The sequence below is a fragment of the Erinaceus europaeus genome, chromosome 13 (genome assembly GCF_950295315.1).
Source record: "Erinaceus europaeus chromosome 13, mEriEur2.1, whole genome shotgun sequence".
NCBI lineage: Eukaryota > Metazoa > Chordata > Mammalia > Eulipotyphla > Erinaceidae > Erinaceus > Erinaceus europaeus.
In genome coordinates, this window is record NC_080174.1 from 45,619,263 (window position 1) to 45,639,517 (window position 20,255).

At 38.3% G+C, this 20,255-nt stretch overlaps 1 pseudogene; it reads left to right on the plus strand.

Annotated features, from left to right (window-relative positions):
* Positions 1–17,198: 17,198 nt before the first annotated feature.
* Positions 17,199–18,508, plus strand: LOC103112985 (G2/mitotic-specific cyclin-B1-like; annotated as a pseudogene).
* Positions 18,509–20,255: the final 1,747 nt, after the last annotated feature.

A 20,255-nucleotide genomic window follows, 5' to 3' on the forward strand; every position in this document is an offset into this window, starting at 1 on the left:
AATGACTGATAAAAATGGAGAGAGGGATTTATTTGAGGTCTCGGCCCATCATGTCTGTTTGGGAATCTCAGGACTGCCCGAATAGGGCCCCAGCTGATAAGGTCATGGCCTGATAATGACTAAAGAGTCATCTTTAAAGTATGCCAGTCTCTTGCCCTTATTCAGCTTTTTCAGTACTTGCTTTGATGAGGTTAGCTTTGGAGTGAGAGAACTGTAATAGGAAGTAGGTGAGGAGGGTATCTAAGTCTAAGTAGATACTATTTCATTATGAACTTGATACTGACTCACTACAGACTATTGTGTATTTTCCCTTTCGGGTACATATTTTGCCCTAATTTATGGATACATGTGAACATATGCTCTATCTTATGGGACCTGATCTATGTCTACATTTTGGGATTCTGTTAGGAAGTGAACCTCCTGCAATGGAATTTGAGAATACTATGAAAGGAAAGGTCTCACTTGAGTAATGAGGGTAATGGGTTGACAGTCTATGCCTTACGTCTGGAAACAGTCTGAACTGAAGCATGCTGAGGTGGTACTCATTGTGTGAGTGGGATCATCCCATACTTACCTTTATCATTCTGACTTAGCTCACTTAACATAATTCCTTCTAGATCCATCCAAGATGAGAAAGAGAAGGTGGGTTCACTGTTCTTAATAGCTGTGTAGTATTAAATAAAGTAATAAAACATAGGCAAGGCCATTATATACTGAATAGAGGATCAATCAACCAAGAAGATCTAAGCATTATTAACATATATGCACCCAATGAGGGCCCATCTAAATACATCAAACACCTACTAAAAGAACTACAAAAATACATCAATAGTAATACATTAATAGTGGGAGACATCAACATCCCAATCTCACACTTAGACAGGTCAATGAAGCAGAGAATCAACAAAGAGACAGGAGAATTAAAGGAAGAGATGGACAGACTAGACCTCCTGGACATTTTCAGAGTTCTTCACACCAAAAAACTGAAATATACATCCTTTTAAGTCCACACAGCACATCCTCAAGGATGTGTTAGACCATATGCTAGACCACAAAGACAGTATCAACAAATTCAAGAGCATTGAAATCATCCCAAGTATCTTCTCAGACTACAGTGAAGTAAAGCTAACATTTAACAACAAACAGAAAATTACTAAAAGTCACAGAATTTGGAAACTCAACAACATGCTGCTTAAGAACCATTGGGTCAGAGAGACACTCAAGCAAGAAATTCAAATGTTCCTGGAAACAAATGAAAATAAAGACACAAGCTATCAAAATATTTGGGAGTCACTCATCTGTTGTTGAACACTGCGGTTGCTTCCAGGTTTTGGCTATTACAAATTATGAAACTAAGAATATATGTGTACACAGATCTTTTTGAACGGATGTGTTGGGTTCCTTAGGATATATCCCCAGGAGAGGAATTACAGGATCATAGAGTAGGTCCATTTCTACCCTTCTGAGAGTTCTCCAGACTGTTCTCCACAAAGGGTGGACCAATTTACATTCCCACCAACAGAGCAGGAGGGTTGCTTTGACCCCACACCTCTCCAGAATTTGATACTGCTTCCTTTTCTGATGTATGACAGTCTCACAGGAGTGAAGTGGTATCTCATTTTTGTCTTTATTTGCATTTTTCTGAAAATCAAAGACTTGGAGCATTTATCATGTGTTTCTCGGCCTTTTGGATCTCTTCTGTGATGAATTTTCTGTCCATGCCCTCTCCCCATTTTTGGATGGGGTTATTTGTTGTCTTATTGTTGAGTTTGGAAAGCTCTTTATATATTTTGGTTATTAGCCTCTTGTCTGGTGTATGGCATATAAAGATCTTGTCCAATTCTGTGAGGGGTCTCTTGGTTTAGTAGAGGTTTCTTCTGCTGTGGAGAAGCTTTTTAATTTGATGTAGTTCCATAGGTTTATGCTTGCTTTAGTCTTGTTTGTATTTGGATTCGTTTCCTTGAAGATATATTTAAAATTTATGTGGAAAAGAGTTCTGCCAATATTTTCCTCTAAGTATCTGATAGTTTATGGTCTAGCATTCAAGTCCTTGATCCACTTGGTATTTACTTTTGTATTTGGTGAATTATAGTGGTTCACTTTCATTCTGCATCATTTTTTCCAGCATCATTTTTTAAAGAGACTCTGCTTTCCCCATTTAATAGTCTGAGCACCTTTTTCAAGGATTAGATGTCCATATGTGTGGGGGCTTACTTCTAGGCTCTCAATTCTATTCCACTGGTCAGTGTGTCTTTTCATGTTCCAGTACCAAGAAGTTTTGATTACAGTGGCCCTATAATACAATGTGAGATCTGAGAGTATGATGCCTTCAGTTCTGTTCTTTCTTCTCAAGACTGTTTTGGCAATTCTAGGTCTTTTCTAGTTCCAGATAAACATTTATAGCATTTGTTCTATTCTCCTAAAAAATGTGGTTGGGATCTTGATGGGAATAGCATTAAATTTGTATATGGCTCTGGGTAGTATATTAATTTTGATGATGTTAATTCTTCCAATCCATGAACATGGAATATCTTTCCACTTCTTTGTGTCTTTTTCAATTTCCTTGATTAGTGACTCATAATTTTCAGCATACAAGTCTTTCACTTCATTGGTTAGGTTTACTCCTAGATATTTTATTGTTTTTGTTGCTATAGTAAAAGGAATTGATTTCTGGATTTCAACTTCTTTTACCTTAGTGTTTGCATAGAGGAATGCTTCTGACTTTTGAATGTTAATTTTGTAGTCTGACACCTTACTGTATTGCCTGATGATTTCCAAAAGCTTCTTGCTGGATTCCTTGGGTTTTCTATGTATACTATTATGCCATCTGCAAATAGGGAGAGTTTGACTTTTTCTTTTCCAATCTGTATGCTTTTAATTCCTTGCTCCTGCCTGATTGCTATAGCAAGACCTTCCAACACTATTTTAATAATAATGGTGATAGTGGGCAGCCCTGCCTAGTACCTGATCTGAGGGGAAATGCTTCCAGTTTTTTACCATTGAGTATGATGTTGCCTGTAGGTTTGCTATATATAGAGTCCACTATCTTGAGGAATTTTCCGTCTATTCCCATTTTTGTAGTGTTTTGGTCATAAAGGGATATTGTATTTTGTCAAAGGCTTTCTCTGCATCTATTGATATGACCATGTGGTTTTGGATCTTGCTTGTATTGATGTGGTGGATCACATTAATTGATTTACATATACTAAGTCAACCTTGCATACCTGGGATAAACCTCACTTGTTCCTTTATTTTCTTAATCTTTTTAATATACTGCTGTATCTAGTTGGCTAGAATTTTGTTCAATATTTTAGCATCTGTGTTCATCAGAGATATTGGTCTGTAATTTTCTTTTTTGGTTGTGTCCCTGTCTGCTTTTGGTATCAAAGTGATGTTGGATTCATAGAAGCTGGAAGGGAGTATTCCATTGTATTCAATCTTCTGGAAGACTTTTTCAAAAAGTAGAGGTATTAGTTCTTCTTTGAAGGTTTTGTAGAATTCATTTGTAAAACCATCTGGTTCAGGACTTTTATTTTGGGGAAGGTTTTTGATAACTGTTTCAATTTTGTTGGCTGTGATGGGCCTGTTCATATTATCTAGTTCCTCTTTATTTAATTTTGGAAGTTTGTAGGTATCTAGGAAATTGTCCATTTCTTCCAGGTTCTCTAGCTTGGTGGCATGCTATGTTGAATTACTGCAGTGTCTGTTGTGATATCTCCTCTTTCATTCATGATCATATTTATTTGGGTCTTCACCATTTTTTGTTTTGTGACTCTAGCTAAAGGTTTGTTGATTTTGTTCACTCTTTCAAAGAACCAACATTTACTTTTGTTGATCTTTTGTATGATGTTCTTATTTTCAATGTTACTGACTTCTGCCCTAACTTTAGTGATTTCTGTCCTTCTGGTTGCTTTAGGGCTCCTTTGGTCTTCTTATTCTAGGTCTTTAAGATGTGCAATCAGGCTTTTTATTTGTGCTTTTTCTTATTTTCTAATGTGTGCTTTTATGGCTATGAGCTTCCCTCTCACTGCCTTAGTTGTGTCCCAAATATTTTGGTAGACTTTGTCTTCATTTTTATTGAATGCTCAAAACATTTTGATTTCTTCCTTGATTTCCTTTTTGACTCAGTAGTTGTTAAAGAGTGTACTGTTGAGCTTCCACATTTTGGGACTTCTACAAATTTTTTCTTGATTGTTAAGTGTTAGTTTAATTCCACTGTGGTCTGAGAAGATGCTTGGGATGATTTCAATGCTCTTGAATTTGCTGATGCTATCTTTGTGGCCTATCCTATGGTCTATGCTTGAGAAAGACCCATGTGGACTTGAGTCGAAGGTGTACTCCAGTTTCTTGGGATGAATGACTCTGAAAATGTCCAACAGTCCCAGTTTATCTATCTCTACAATTAGCTCCCTCATGTCTTTATTGATTTTCTGCCTGGATGATCTGTCAAGTTGAGAGTGGTTGTTGAAGTCCACTACTATGACTGTGTTGCTGTTAATATATTATTGTAGCTCTTTCAGTAAATGTTTGATGTATTTAGATGGATTCTCATTGGGTGTTAAATCCTCTTGATTGATTGATCCTCTGAGCATAAAGTAATGTCTATCCCTATCTTTTTAAATTGTATTTATTTTAAAGTCTATAGAGTCAGATATGAGAATAGCTGTTCTTGCCCTTTTTTGTGGGCTATTGACTTGTAAGATAGTTTTCCATCCTTTCACTTTCAGTCTGTGTTTGTTGTGTTGAATTAGGTGGGTTCCTGTAGAGAGCATACTTTTGGGTTGTGTTTTCTGATCCATCTTCCTACTCTGTGTCTTTTAATAGGTGAATTCATGCCATTGGCATTTATTGATATCAAAGTTTGAAGATATTTGAATACCATTCTTGTAGAGTTTTAGAGTGTTCTGATCTATGGCATATTTATGGTGGTGTGATTGTTTATAGGAGACCTTTTAGAACTTCTTTCAGGGCAGGCTTGATGATAGTTGATTCTTTCAACTGTTGCTTGTCTGAGAAGGTTTTTATGCCTCCGTGTAGTCTGAATGACAGTCTAGCAAGTTACAGTAGTCTTGGTTGAAAGCCTTTCTCATGGAGCACTCACTAGATATCTTGCCATTCTCTTTTGGTCTGTAGGGTTTGTGTGGAGAAATCTGCTGCTAGTCTTATGGGATTTCCTCTGTAGGTGTCACTTTTTTTTTTTCTTGCAGCCTTCAGGATCCTTTCCCTATCCTTATTCCTTTTCTTTCTAAATATTATGTGTCTTGGTGTCTTTATGTCTGGGTTAATTCTTTTTCAGACCCTCTGGGCTTCTTGAACCTTAATGTCTTTTATGTTGTCTAGACTAGAGAAGTTCTTAGCTATTATGTCCTGAAGAATGCTTTCTTTCCCTCCTCCTTTTTCTTCCTCTGGCAAGCCAATAATGTGTATATTATTTCTTTTGAAGTCATCCTATATGTTGTTATTTTCAGTATCTCTTAATCTATTTTTGAGATCTCTTTTTAGTTGTCTCTAATTCATCCTCTATCTTGCTAATTCTGTCTTCAGCCTCATTTATTCTATTTTCTCTCCCCTCTACTGTTTTCTGGAGTTCATCTATTTTGTTACCTGTTCTGATACTGTGTTAGCTTGTTTAGCTAATTGTATTCTTAGGTCAGCTATTTCAGCTTTCAGTTCTCTAATAACTTTGAGATAAGTAGTGCTTTCTTCCAGGGTATCATTTGTTGTTTCTGCATTTCTGATGACAATTCTTTCAAACTTTACTCACTCTGCCCTCATTCAGCAGTTACAGAAGCCAGACCTTCTTTCCACCTTCTAAACCTCATAATAACCCTAGGTCCAAGCTCCCAGATGGTTAAAGAATAGAAAAGCTACCAGGAGAGGGGATGGAATAAGGAGTTCAGGTGGTGGTAATTGTGTGGAACTATACCCCTCTTATCCTATGGTCTTGTCAGTAGTTCCATTTGATAAATAAAAACTAAACAAACAAACAAAAACTGCAGTCAGTAAACAGGACTTGTTCCCCCTCCATGGAAAACTGGAGCGAATACTCCTTGTAGAAGAGAAGAGACCATTCATTGCCTGGAAAATGTCCATTTTGGGATGATTTACCCAGGTGATTGTAGAAGGGACTGAGCTGCTTTGAGGTGAAGACAATGAGCTCCCCCAAATCAAGTGTTTCTTGTCTGTTCACCAACAATGATTTGCACCTAGACTCTCCCATTCCTGCTACCCCATAACCCCCCCCCCCCCATGCCATACTGTGCAGGACCCACTGAGTTCTGCACCTACTTATCTGCCGGGATGGGAGGTTCTTGTCAAAACTAGTCAATAGATATTCTGTAAGAATTTAAGAACTCCTTGTCTTGTGAATGTTTTCAAGACTTAGTTCAAAGAAGGCCAACCCAGGACTCTCTGGGTTTAGGAGATGGAGCTGAGAGTTTTAGAAAGAGTTCCTATGATCCACTGAGTGGAGAGGACTTCAAAGGTGTTGAAGGATTTCTGTATCTTCAACTAAGCAGAAATCAGGACCTGTGTGAAAACAAAGAACCATCCCACAGGACTGAGAGTAACATCTGTTCCAACCAACAAGACTGAAACACATCACCAGCCACAAGACATTATATAGAATGCTCAGAAGGCTCTTACCTCAGTAATGGGCAAATACTAGCTTTAGACTAATGTGGCTCTCTCCAACCCAACAAATCATGAAAGCAAGAACCAAAAGGACCAAACTGTTTTTCAATCATTTAGCTACCTTCTCAAATAAAATTCATGACTATCTACAGACCAACAAAAATATCTGGCATGCAATAAGGTAAATTTGCAGGGTCTGAATGTCCAAGAAGAATGATCAGAAAGACAGAGAGACAGGAAAATACAACTGGTAATTAGAAGATAAGTCAACCAGTCCAGAACTGCTGCAGATGCCAGAACTAGCAGCCAGGACATAAAAACAGCAATTCCAACTATACTACATATTTTTAAAAATCAGAGGAAAGACTTAGAATGATAAATAGAAATATGGGGCACATAAAGAAAAGGTTCAAACAAAAATGCCAAGGGTTAAAAATTAAAATGCATGAGACAGTTTAAAAGTACATGAAGGGGCCAGTGAAAATAGCTCCCTTGGATAATGTGTTTCATTGCCCTGTGTAGGACTCAGCTTCCAGCCAGGCCGCCACTGAATTGAAGGAAGCTTTGATGCTGTAGTCTCTTTCACCTTCTCTCTCTTTCTCTCTCTCTCTCTCTCTCTCTCTCTCTCTCTCTTTTCTCTATCTAAAAAAAGAGAGAAAGAAAGAAAGAAAGGAGAGAAAATATATATGCAAAGTGATTGATGGCAATAGTATAGCTTGCAGAAGAAAAGACTGGTGAGCTTGAAGAAATAATGCTATAAACTATCCAAAATAAAATGCAGAATTAAGATAGCTAGAATGAATTAATAAATCATCAGTAGTAGTAATTTAAGAGTACAAAATGTGTGCATTTAGTGCTGCTGCAGGATAAAATGTTGAGAGACAGAGAAAAGTATTTGAAGGACTTATGACTAAAAAGAAATTCAAATTTGACATCATTTAATAATGCAGAGACCCAAGAAGATTAATAAGCTACAAACACAAGAAACACAAAGCATGATAAGTCACATCACAAACTGAATAAAACCTATGATCAGGTGTGATTGATCAAAAAAGAAAAAGAATGTTAAAAGAAAGCAAGAGAGGAAAAAGAGGTCATGCTATGTATCAAGGAACAAAATAATAATCTATAAAACCAAGGTAATTAATTTAAATTTTCAATTTATTTCTAATTAATACAACATGAATGAATGACTAACAGCAGTGGAATTGGCATAATAAGGGCCACTGAAAAATAATCTTCCACACAGTTAACAATAAAAGTGGCAAAACAGTCTCAGAATCAACTTTTTCCAGAATTTTGGAGGTTAACCAAAGCTGGCCACAATCCCAAATACATTTATTCAAGAAAGAATTCTTCATCTCAAGTAAAACAGTATGTCTTATAGCATTTTATCTTGTTCATTACCCTTACCCATTCTCTCCAGCACTCCCCTTGCCCCAAGACCAACCCCCATACCAGCTGTTCCTGGTAGGCCTCCTACCTGACCTAACAAGGCAAACACAGACTTAAAGTGAAAGGATGAAAAATTATTATATAGGCTAATGTACCACCAAAAAAGGGCAGGAAGAGCTATTCTCATCTCTGACACAATAGACTTTAAATTAAATAAAGAAGTAAAAGACAGACAAGGTCATTACATAATGATCAGAGAATCAAGCAATCAAGAAGATTTAACAATTATTAACATCTATGCACCCAATGATGGCCCATCTAAATACATCAAACACCTACTGAAAGAACTACAGAAATACATCAATAGTAATACAGTAATAGAAGGAGACTTCAACACCCTACTCTCACACTTAGACACATCAACTAAGCAGAGAATCAACAAAGAAACGAGAATTAATCAAAGAGATGGATAGACTAGACTTCCTGGACATTATCAGAGCTCTTCACCCCAAGAAACTGGAATACACATTCTTTTCAAATCCACACATCACACCCTCAAGGATAGATCACATTGTTGAGGGAGAAGTTACCACCAGAAATGGGAGCAGTTACAGGTGTGGCTGGAATGTTGGTGGAAGGACCACTCAGATATAGGAGTGGTTACATGTGGTTTGGGAGGTGTAGGAGGGGTTTTGAGTTTATAGGAATAGAGAGCTTTCAAGCCTCCTCTCTCTCTCTCTCTCCCTCTCTCTCTCTCTCTCTCTCTCTCTCTCTGGCTCAGACAGCATCATGTAAGTCTCTTCCTTTGCTCTCTTGCTCACTCTCTCCTGGGACCATAAAGCTTGTGACTCCTCTTCTCTTTCTCTCTTTATATCTCACTCTCTTTCTCTAACATGTTTTGTTTTCAATAAAAGTTTAATTTACCTCAACAATTATGCTCTCTTATCAATTCATTGTTAAGATAAGACATGGCAAACCCTAAGAATGGGGACAGAGATAGTTCACTCCTTATCCCTTTAACAACATGTTAGACTACAAAGACAGTACAAAAAAATTCAAGAACACTAAAATCATCCCAAGCATCTTCTCAGACCACAATGGAATAAAACTAACATTCAAAAGCAAACAGAAAATTACTAAAAGTCACAAAATTTGGAAACTCAATAACATACTGCTTAATAACCACTGTGTCAAAGAGGGCACACAAGTAAAAATCTCTGGGTAGATGCTTAGTTTCACTGGGGGGGGGGGGGGTTCACACAGACCTTTGGTGGTGGGAATGGTTTATTTATGTGCATTCCTATTAACTTAAAAATTTTATTTATTAATGAGAAAGGTAGGAGGAGAGAGAAAGAACCAGATATCACTGTGGTATATGTGCTGCCTGGAATTGAACTTGGGATCTCATGCTTGAGAATCCAATATTTTATCCACTGCACCATCTCCTGGAACACTTTTTTTTTCAATTTATTTATTTATTGGGGGACAGGTGCAGCGGGTTAAGTGCACATGGCGCAAAGTGCATGGACTGGCTTAAGGATCCCGGTTCAAGCCCCCTGCTCCCCCCCTGCAGGGGGATCACTTCACAGATGGTAGAGCAGATCTGTAGGTGTCTATCTTTCTCTCCCCTTCTCTGTCTTCCCCACCTCTTTTCATTTTTCTCTGTCCTATCCAACATCAATGACAGCAATAACAACAATGATAAACAACAAGGGCAACAAAAGGGAAAAAATAGCCTCCAGGAACAGTGGATTTATAGTGCAGGCATCAAACCCCAGCAATAACCCTAGAGACAAAAAATATATATATTTATTAATGACAAAGATAGGAGTAGAGAGAAATAAACATTCCTATTAACTTATAGTCTCACAAATCACTATTTAATATGAGCCAGGGAAAAATGGATTGAATATTTCAAACTTCTTGATGCATAGACCATAACTCTGAGTATATGTTCCTTCAATCTAAGCACTTAAAACTTCAAATTGGTAATCAGATTGAATTTTAACAATGGGCTCAAATTGTTAATACATTTCTAATAATGACTTGTTCTTGAAATATTGAATCTCCCAAAAGCATAGACCAGGGAAAATAGAAGCAACAGATGGCATTACTTTATAAGATACAGCTATATATAAATAGCATAAAAGGACACAAATTATGGTGAGGTCTGGTATGATTCAGTTAATCCTAACAATGAGATTTTCAAAGTTAACACAATTGCCAAATAATTTGGCTATAGCAATAACTATTTATTGCCTTCTTAAACCCTAAGATAGCAGGAACTATAAAGCCCATATTTCTCCCAGTCCTGAGACCTCTAGGGTGGGGCATATTTGCTGTATGCTTCTCTCAGTTCATACCAACTGACACTACATCTGCTGATTCCAACCTAATCAATGCAGTCAGTACCACCTCAGCATGCTTTACTCTAGACTGTGTCCAGAGATGTCAAGCATGGAATGTCAACTCTTCAGCTGGTGAGACCCTTCCTAGCTCATAGGACTCCTTAATTCCATTTTGGGTGATGTACTTCTTAACAAAACCTCAAAACCTAGATATAGACTAGAGCCCACGATCTAGGGCATATGGACACATATATCCATAAACTAGGAGTAATATATACCTTAAAGCAAAAGTCCACAATAGTTTGCAGTGGGTCAATAAATGCAGCAAGTAAGCAGAAAGACCTAAAATGACACCATAAAGTTCCTAATAGAGTAGTCTCTACTTAGACCTAGATATCCTCCTCACCTACCTCCTATTACACTTCCCTCAATCACTCCAAAGCTAACCTTGTCAGACAAAGTAAGGACTACAAAAGCAAGGTACTGGCATACTTTAATAATACTTTAATAATGACTCTTTCGTCACTACCAGGCCACCCAATCACCTGGGGCCCTAACAGGGAGTCCTGGGATTCCCGTACAGGCATGATGGGCCTAGACCTCTAACAGATCCCTCTCACCACTTTCACTGGTCATCTCTATCAGGAACAACATAATGGACTCCTTTGTGGGCTCCTATAGGACCTTGTCCTCAATGTGCATCAACAATAGTAGGGAATGTTCCATTCTCCCTCCGAAGGGAGGTTGGATTACATACTCTACCTACCACCTGAGGAAGATGAGTCCTGAAATTAGTGCAGCCTGGAACGTTCCTAACCATGACCACAGAATATGAGCTCAGACCTACAGGATGCAAAGGTTACATAGGCTCCTGTGCTCAATATGAACCCCAGATCAAATCGGGATTGAGTTTATGGTTAATAATATTTACATAATTTCAGCATATTTGGGAGCTACTGCCTTCCCTTATACACCTTTCTAGTCCTTTTTCCAACTATGACACCATCTCCCCAGGCAGTAACTTGAGTTCACCTGCATATTAGATGTCAGGCTCAGGCAAAAACTATTATTATACCTAATTTATAGTTATAGGATTATACCTAAAATAAACCTACTAGCTTTTTCCAAAACAGAGACCCCAAATCTTCATCTGAAATATTCTTGCCTTTAGGTTCATGATTAGTCTACAATTTGTTTTGCTTTATATGTTAACTCTTTTTCAGCCATCAGGTTCCAGATGCTACCATGATGCCAACCTGACTTTCCTGGGCAGACGACTCCACCAATGTGTCCTAGACCCCCGCCTCCCTAGAGCCCTGCCCTACTAGGGAAAGAGAGAGGCAGGCTGGGAGTATGGATCGACCTGTCAATGCCCATGTTCAGTGGAGAAGTAATTACAGAAGCCAGACCTTCCATCTTCTGCATCTCATAATGACCCTGGGTCCATATTCCTAGAGAGATAAAGAATAGGGAAGGTGTCAGGGGAGGGGATGGGAAATGGAGTTCTGGTAGTGGGAATTTTGTGGAAATGTACCACTCTCATCATATGGTCTTGTCAATATTTCCATTTTATAAATAAAAATTTAAAAAAAAAGCCGTAAGCATCTCCAAAATCACCCCCCGACCATAGGGCGCCAGGAAAGGTGAAGTTTGTATGTATATTCAGAAAAGACCTGTGAAGGAACTAAACTCCCCTATCACTGAACCTGAGGCTTTGTGAATACCAAGGAGGAGTTTTAAATTGCCTGGTTAACGGTTGAATGTATGTCAAACACTCATAAACAGCCCCTCATCAAACACAAGGCAGTTTACTAACCCCAGGATTTGAAGAGATTTTCTGATCATAACATGATCACTAAGAAGTTACCTGAACAGAGTTTTTAAAACCCAATATAAGGATCTATAAGGATCGGCAAAACAATTCACTTGAATAGTTCTCCTTTTGCCTTGTATGTGATCCAGGTTTGAATATAGTCTTCACAGCACTGAAGGAAGCTTGGTGCTACAGTTACTTTCCATCTCTTTCTCTGCCTCTCCCTGTCTCTCTCTCTCTCTCTCTCTGAAAAAAAGTAATACATCCAGCACTGTGAAGCCACAGAAATGACAAAAAAAAAAAATATGCAAACACCTAAATGATAGCAACAACAAATACTAGAATTAGGAGAAAATCAGGTTCTCAGAGTTGTTGTGATAGGTTATTTAAAATGTACACATTGCAGCTGGGGAAATAGTTCAGCTCATTGAGCACAGAACTTGCATGCCTGAAGTTACCCAGTGCCATATGTACGAGAGTGGTGTTCTGATTTCTTTCTCTCTCAGATAGAACTCTTTATATATCTGATATAAAATAAATATATCTTTTTTTGTCCTCAAGGTTTTTTTTAACCTTTATATATTTTTATTATTTCTTTATTGGGCAATTAATGTTTTACAGTCGACAGGAAATACAATAGCTTGTACACACATCACATTTCTCAGAATTCCACACAAAAATACAGCCCCCACAATACAAATAAATATTTTTAAATTAACATTGAAACAAATGCTTCACAGTGAATTATTTTAAATTTGCATTATTTAGCTATCTATTTATTTACTAGAGATAGACTTTGAGAGAAAACGAGACAATAGATAAGAGAACAGACCTGCCAATATACACGGATATCCTCACCCACCCTGTCCAACGCTTGACGTCTCGTCACCCAATCTGGTCCCCTACGCCTACACTGAACTTCTCTGTTCCAGACTCTTGGAAACAGAGTTGGCAGTCAGCTGAGGTAAAGAACAAACACCTCATCCCAGATCCCTGCAAGCGTCAACCCGGCTTTGACCTAGCACGTTATGATTGGGCCCTCCTCAATCGCTATCGAACAGGCCATGGCCGGTGCGCTGCTATGTTCCATCGCTGGGGAGCCAGAGACGACCAGAACTGCCCCTGCGGCTCCAGACAGACTATGACCCACATAGTCAACGACTGCCACCTCTCCAGATTCAAAGGAGGTCTCGAAACTTTACATGAGGCTCAACCTGATGCTGTTGACTGGCTACGGAAGAAGGGCAAACGCTAGAAGAAGAAGAGAACAGAGATACCTGCAGCTCTGCTTCACTACTTGTGAAGCTTCTCCCCTATAGATGGGGACCTGGGACTTAAACCCAGATTCCTATTAATGAAAACATTTATATTCTACAGGGTTTACCACTCCTTGGCCTGCTCCACAATGAATTCCAACACACAGAGAAACAAACAGGAAAATGTGGCTCCCTCCCTAACTGGCACTCCAGGCATTCTTTGAACTCCTGGTGTAAGGTCTGTCGATGGCTAAAGGGACCTGGTAGAAAAAAATAAGACCTCTAATATTATCAACAAGGGGTTTATTCGGGGGCTTCCAGGCAAGGTTCATGGGTCCTGAGAGAGTGGGGGTGGGGTGTGAAGTCGCACCCAGGATCAGGGGAGGGAGATTCTTATAGGCGAGGAGAACAAGGAAGTTAGGTGAGACTTCAGTAGGGATTTTCCATGGCGTTAAGTCTGGTTAGCGTTTTAGGAAACTGCTAGCCTCCTGCATGCATTCCAGGTATGGGCTGGTTTTGCCGGTTCCACATTCTTATGGCTGAGTGTTTTTAGCCACAAGCACCTTCAATGATCAGGCCCACCCAGACCTATCACCTGGTATTATTTGAATTCCTCACATTCTTTGAATGCCTGGAATTCTTCACATTATTTGAATTCCTCAAACTCCATGCATTCTTTGAATTCCCCACTTTCTTTTAATTCCCAGAGTTCTTCGAATGACACTCTTTGGATTCCATGCATTCTTTGAGATCCTCAATTATTTGAATTCCTGAAATTCTTTGAATTTCACATTTTCCTTGAAATCCTCACATTCTTTGAATTCCTGAAATTTTTGAATTCCACGCATACTTTGAATTCCTCACATTCTCCGAATTTGTACAACTCTTCGGATTCCTGACATTTTTTAATTCCACGCATTCTTCAGATTCTGTGAAGTCTCACCCAGGGTCAGGGGATGGGAATTCTTATAGGCACTGTTCGAATTCCACACATTCCTTGAATTCCACACTTTCTTTGAAACCCTCACATTCTCGGCATTCTTTGAATTCCTCACATTACTTGAGTTCCTGGCATTCTTTGAATTACTAGCACTCTGTGAATTCCAGGAAATTTTTATTTATTTATTTTTATTATTTCTTTATTGGGCAATTGATGTTTTACAGTCGACAGGAAATACAATAGTATGTACATGCACCACATTTCTCAGCTTTTCACACAACGACATAGCCCCTACTATGCAAACAAATCTTTTTAAATTCACATTGAAACAAATCCTTCACAGTGAGTTATTTTAAATTTGCACTATTTAGCTATCTATTTATTTACTAGAGATAGACATTGAGAGGAAAGGAGATAATAGATAAGAGAATAGAGATACCTGCAGCCCTGCTTCACTGCTTGTGAATTCTCCCCGACAGGTAGGACCTGGGACTTAAACCCAGGTTCTTATATATGAAAACATTTATGTTCTACTGGGCTTACCACCCCTTGGCCTGCTCCGCAATGAATTTCAAAACACATAAAGAAACAGAAGTGTGGCTCACTACCTCCATCTTCCTTTCTCCCTCTTTCTTTTTTCTTTCTTTCTCCTCTCCTCTCATCTACTCCCCCCATTATCTTCTCTTCTTTTCTCTCTCTCTCCCCTCTCTCCATACATATATTTTAAATAGCTATTTAAATATCAATTATTTTATTAATAAAATGTATGAAACAAACCATAGATTACATATTATATATAACACACAAATTATTATATTATCTAAATAATTTATTAAATAATTAAATAAAATTATTCAAGTATTTATAATATTTTCCAAAGTTGTCCATAGACATCATCCCTGAGGAAGCCATGACACTGAACTAACAAGACAAAGAGCTTGACATTTTTAAGTATATCCAAAGAGCTTAAGGAAAATGTGAAAATAATGTTCCACCGAATAGAGACTACCTAAGAGATAATTTTTAAGTGAGCATTTTTAAAAATATTTATTATTTATTTTCTTTTGTTGCCCTTGTTTTATTGTTGTAGTTATTATTGTTGTTGTTGTTGTTGGATAGGACAGAGAGAAATGGAGAGAGCAGGGGAAGACAGAGAGGGGGAGAGAAAGATAGACACCTGCAGACCTGCTTCACAGCTTGTGAAGTGACTCCCCTGCAGGTGGGGAGCTGGGGGCTCGAACCAAGATCCTTACTCTGGTCCTTGCACTTTGCGCCATGTGCACTTAATCCGCTGCACTACCGCCCAACTCCCAGGAGATACTTTTTTTTTTCTCAAAAGAATTAAACACAATTTTGGAGTTGAAAAGTATAAAAATTGAGGCAAAAAGTTGACTAATGGAGCACAACAGCAGAATGAGTGAATGGGATCAATCCATTAAGATTACCCAGGCTGACAATACAAAGTAAAAAAAAAAAAAAATTGCAGAGAAAATGAGATCCCCGAGACATCATAAGAAAGCATGCTGGGAGTTTTCTAAAGGAGAAAAGATAAAAAATAAAAAGGGACAAAATATCTTAAAGATGTACTTTTAAAAAAGATCTAATATTTGATAAAAACAAAATTAGCCTGTACCTCAAGGAAATTCAACAAATTCTATGCAGGAGAAACTCAAGAGAGATTTACACATATACACAGCACAATCAAACTTGAAAGACAAAGAGAATGTTAAAAAAAAAAAAAAAGATGTGAGAAAGAAAAAAAAGAGCCACATAGGTCTGGCATATGAAAATCCCATTTATTATTATTTTTATTTAGTAGAAATAGATAAATGGAGAGAGAAGGGGAAGGTAGAGTAGGGGAATGCTATACACTTGTAGCTTGGCTTCACTACGTGTGAAGCTTCTCTCCTGCAGGTGAGGGCCAGGTACTTATACCTGGGTCCTTGAGTATAATGTGTGTGATCTACAAGGAGTACCACCACCTGACCCCTTAAAGTCTTTTGTTGTTGTTGTTGTTGTTGTTTGTTTTTGTTTTTAGTGATTTAATAATGATTAACAAGATTGTAGGATAAAAGGGGTACAACTCCATATAACTCCCACTACCAAAGTTCTGTATTCTACCCCCTCCATTGGAGGTTTCCCTATTCTTTATCCTTCTGGGAGAATGGACCAACATTCTTTATGAGGCCCCTAACTGGCCATAGAGTTTCCTCCACTTCTAACTCTTCTCCCCTGATTAAAGCTTTTCTTTATCTGCTCCCCCAATTCTGCTTGACTTATTTTGCACCTCATAACTCTTAACATTTTACTGTCACACAAACTTAACAAACCTGACTTCTCTAAATTTCTTAGACTGAATGTGAAATCATATACTATCACATAAGTAGACTGTGTTAGGTTAACAATGCACTACAGCAGCCACTAAAATAACAAAGTAAAATCATATCTAAGAAAACAACACAGACAAAAGTTTGGGACGAGGAAGGTTGTGCAGTGGTAGAATGCATGCTTTTCGTGTATGAGGTCTGTGTCTGACCCTGGCACCACATATGCTGGTTCTATTGTCAGCAATCTATCATCTGTCTGTCTGTGTGCCTATCTGTTTATCTTGACCTCTTATTAAATAAATTAATAAAATTCTTAAATCAAGACAAGATAAAGTCATAAATGAGACTTAATTCTAAAGGAATTAGAGAAAAGGCATGCAGCAGAGAAACGGCTGCTGATTTGCGGAGCCTTCATATCCTGAGCCAGCCTAGGCTCCTGTGCTCTCTTTTTTCCCCTTTGAGGTGCTGCTTAGTGAAAAGGAAACCATGGCCCTCTGGGTCACCAGGAACATGAAAGTTACTGCTGAAAATAAGGTGAAGATCAATGTAGCAGCCTCCAAGTGAGTGCTTGTGGGCACTGTAGCTGCATCTAAGTTTGGGCTGAGACCAAGAATGGCTCTAGGAGCCATAGGCAACAAAGTTATTGAACAGCCACAGGCCAAAATGCCTCGTGAAAAAGGAAGCAAAAACTTTAGCTGTTGGCAGAGAAATTACTAAGGAAAAAAAAAACAACTACCAAAACCTGTGTAAAAGGAACCCCATACCTTTGGTGGAGCGAGAGCCCAAACCTGAACTATTACCTGAGCTCCCTAGAGAAGAAAGGCTTTCACCTGAGCCTATTTTGTTGGATACTCCCTCTGTGAGCTCAATGGAAACACCTGAGTGTGCTCCAGCAGAAGAAGATCTGTGCCAAGCTTTGTTGCAATTCTCTGATGTAATTCTTGCTGTGAGTGATGTGGATGCAGAAAATGGAGCTGACCCAAACCTCTGTAGTGAATACGTGAAAGATATCTATGCCTATCTGAGACAACTTGAGGAAGAGCAAGCAGTTAAGCCAAGATACCTACTGGGTCATGAAGTCACTGGAAACATGAGAGTCATCTTAATTGACTAGCTAGTGCAGGTTCAAATGAAATTCAGGTTGTTGCAGGAGACTATGTATAAGACTGTTTCTATTATTGATCGGTTCATGCAGAACAACTAGGTGCCCAAGAAGATGCTGCAGCCGGTTGGTGCTACTGCTATGTTTATTGCAAGCAAATATAAAGAGATGTACCTGCCAGAAATCAGCGACTTTGCCTTTGTGACTGATAATACTTGCACTAAACACCAGGTCAGACAGATGGAAATAAATATTCTAAGAGCTTTAAATTTTTGTTTGGGTTGCCCTCTGCCTCTGCACTTCCTTCATAGAGTGTCTAAGATCGGAGAGGTTGATGTGGAACAACACATTGGCCAAATACCTAATGGAACTGACTCTGTTGGATTATAATATGGTGTGCTTTCCTCCTTCTCAGATTGCTACAGGAGCTTTTTGCTTAGCACTGAAAATTCTCAATAATGGTGAAGGGACACCAACTCTACAGCACTACCTGTCCTACATGGAGGATTCCCTCCTCCTTGTTATGCAGCATCTGGCTAAGAATATAATCATGGTGAATCATGGACTTATAAAGCACATAACTATTAAGAACAAGTATGCCACATCGAAGCACGCTAAGATAAGCACTCTGGCACAACTGAATTTTACATTGGTTCAAGATTTGTCAAAAGCTGTGGCAAAGTTTAGCTTATGAACTTGACTCAGATGGCTTTATCTTTAAACAGAATTGGCACCATGTGCTATCTGTACATGGTATGCTACACATGCTTTTAATGAAGTTTATGGTCCTTTTACTCAATGACTACTTCCTGCTCTAGTATAACCTAAAAAGTAGTCTGAAAGGTATTGTGGAGGCTGCTAGAGAATGATATCATCTTACCTGGAGACCCAACAAATGTACATAATTGTTGCATGGATACTTGGTTCTTACTTTATGTGCCTGACTTTTACTTTATTTTGAAGTCCTAAGGCTATAGACGCATTTAAAGCCACCTCACATATATCCTAAGGAACCCAACACACACAGCCAAAAAGATCTGTGTACACATATGTTCTTAGCAGCACAATTTGTAATAGCCAAAACCTGGAAACAACCTAGGTGTCCAACAACAGATGAGTGGCTGAGCAAGTTGTGGTATATATACACAATGGAATACTACTGTAAAAAATGGTGACATCACCATTTTTAACCGGTCTTAGATGGACCTTGAAAAATTAATGTTAAGTGAAATAAATCAGAAACAGAAGGATGAATATGAGATTATCTCACTCTCAGGCAGAAGTTGAAAAACAAGATCAGAAGAAAAAAATCACAGGTAGAACCTGAAATGGAATTGGCATATCACACCAAAGTAAAAGACTCTGGGGTGGGGGTGGGTGTGTGGGGAGAATACAGGTCCAAGAAGGATGACAGAGGACCTAGTGGGGGTTGTATTGTTATATGGAAAACTGGGGAATGTTATGCATTTACAAACTATTGTATTTACGGTTGAATATAAAACATTAATTCCCCAATAAAGAAAAAAAAAAGCCACCTCACAGAATATGTTGTATGTAAGCCCATCATGGGAAATGGCTACAAAAGTAAAAAATCTTCAGCACCTCATTCCTAGTCCCTTCTTTCTGTTTCTTTTGGTAGTTGCTGTCATCAACTTTAGCTAGTCTCAACTTTCTCACTTGGGGAAAGTAAGAACTTGACTTTAACTTGGCTCACTTTTTGTTTGTTAAAAATATGATAAATACAAAAGCATCTTTAAAAGTCTATTTATCACTCTTTACTCTCAATTCAAATAAATTGTTAGAGGATTTTTAAAAAATGGGATTCTGTATCCTGACAAGTATAGAGTCTACCTATATTTGTGTGTTAAATTTCATAGTATGGATATACTGTAATCATTTCTCTGACCTGTGTTTATATTTTAATTTATACTTCTAATAGCTAGTTAAATAAATTTTTAGTTATTCAAAAAGAAAAGAGTGTAGATAAAAAAAAAAAGAACACATGGGACAAAAAAGAAAACAACTAGCAAAACACATTATTTGTTTGTTTGTTTACGATGTGTTAGGGCTTTACTTTTACGTGAACCCGCTGCTCTTGGCAGACTTTTTTCCTTTCCCTCTTCATTTAAAAATTTAAGATAGAAAGACATAGAGGAGAGACGGGAGAGAAAGTTAGAGAAAAATGAGAACATAACACTTGTTATTTGTATGTGTGTGGTGCCCAGAGACTCCAACCCAGGTCCTTGCCCTCCTGGGTGGATTATCTTCCAGCCCTGAATTAGTCCCTTAAATTCTACAATATCACCAGTGTGATCTCCTTTTTCTTTTCTGTGAAAATAGACAGTGCACAGAGAAGGGGGAAAAAATACTTGTCTGGAGTTACAGGAACAGGAAGAAATGGGGTCAGTCTTTAATTCATCCAGCCATCCTGTGCTTATAGC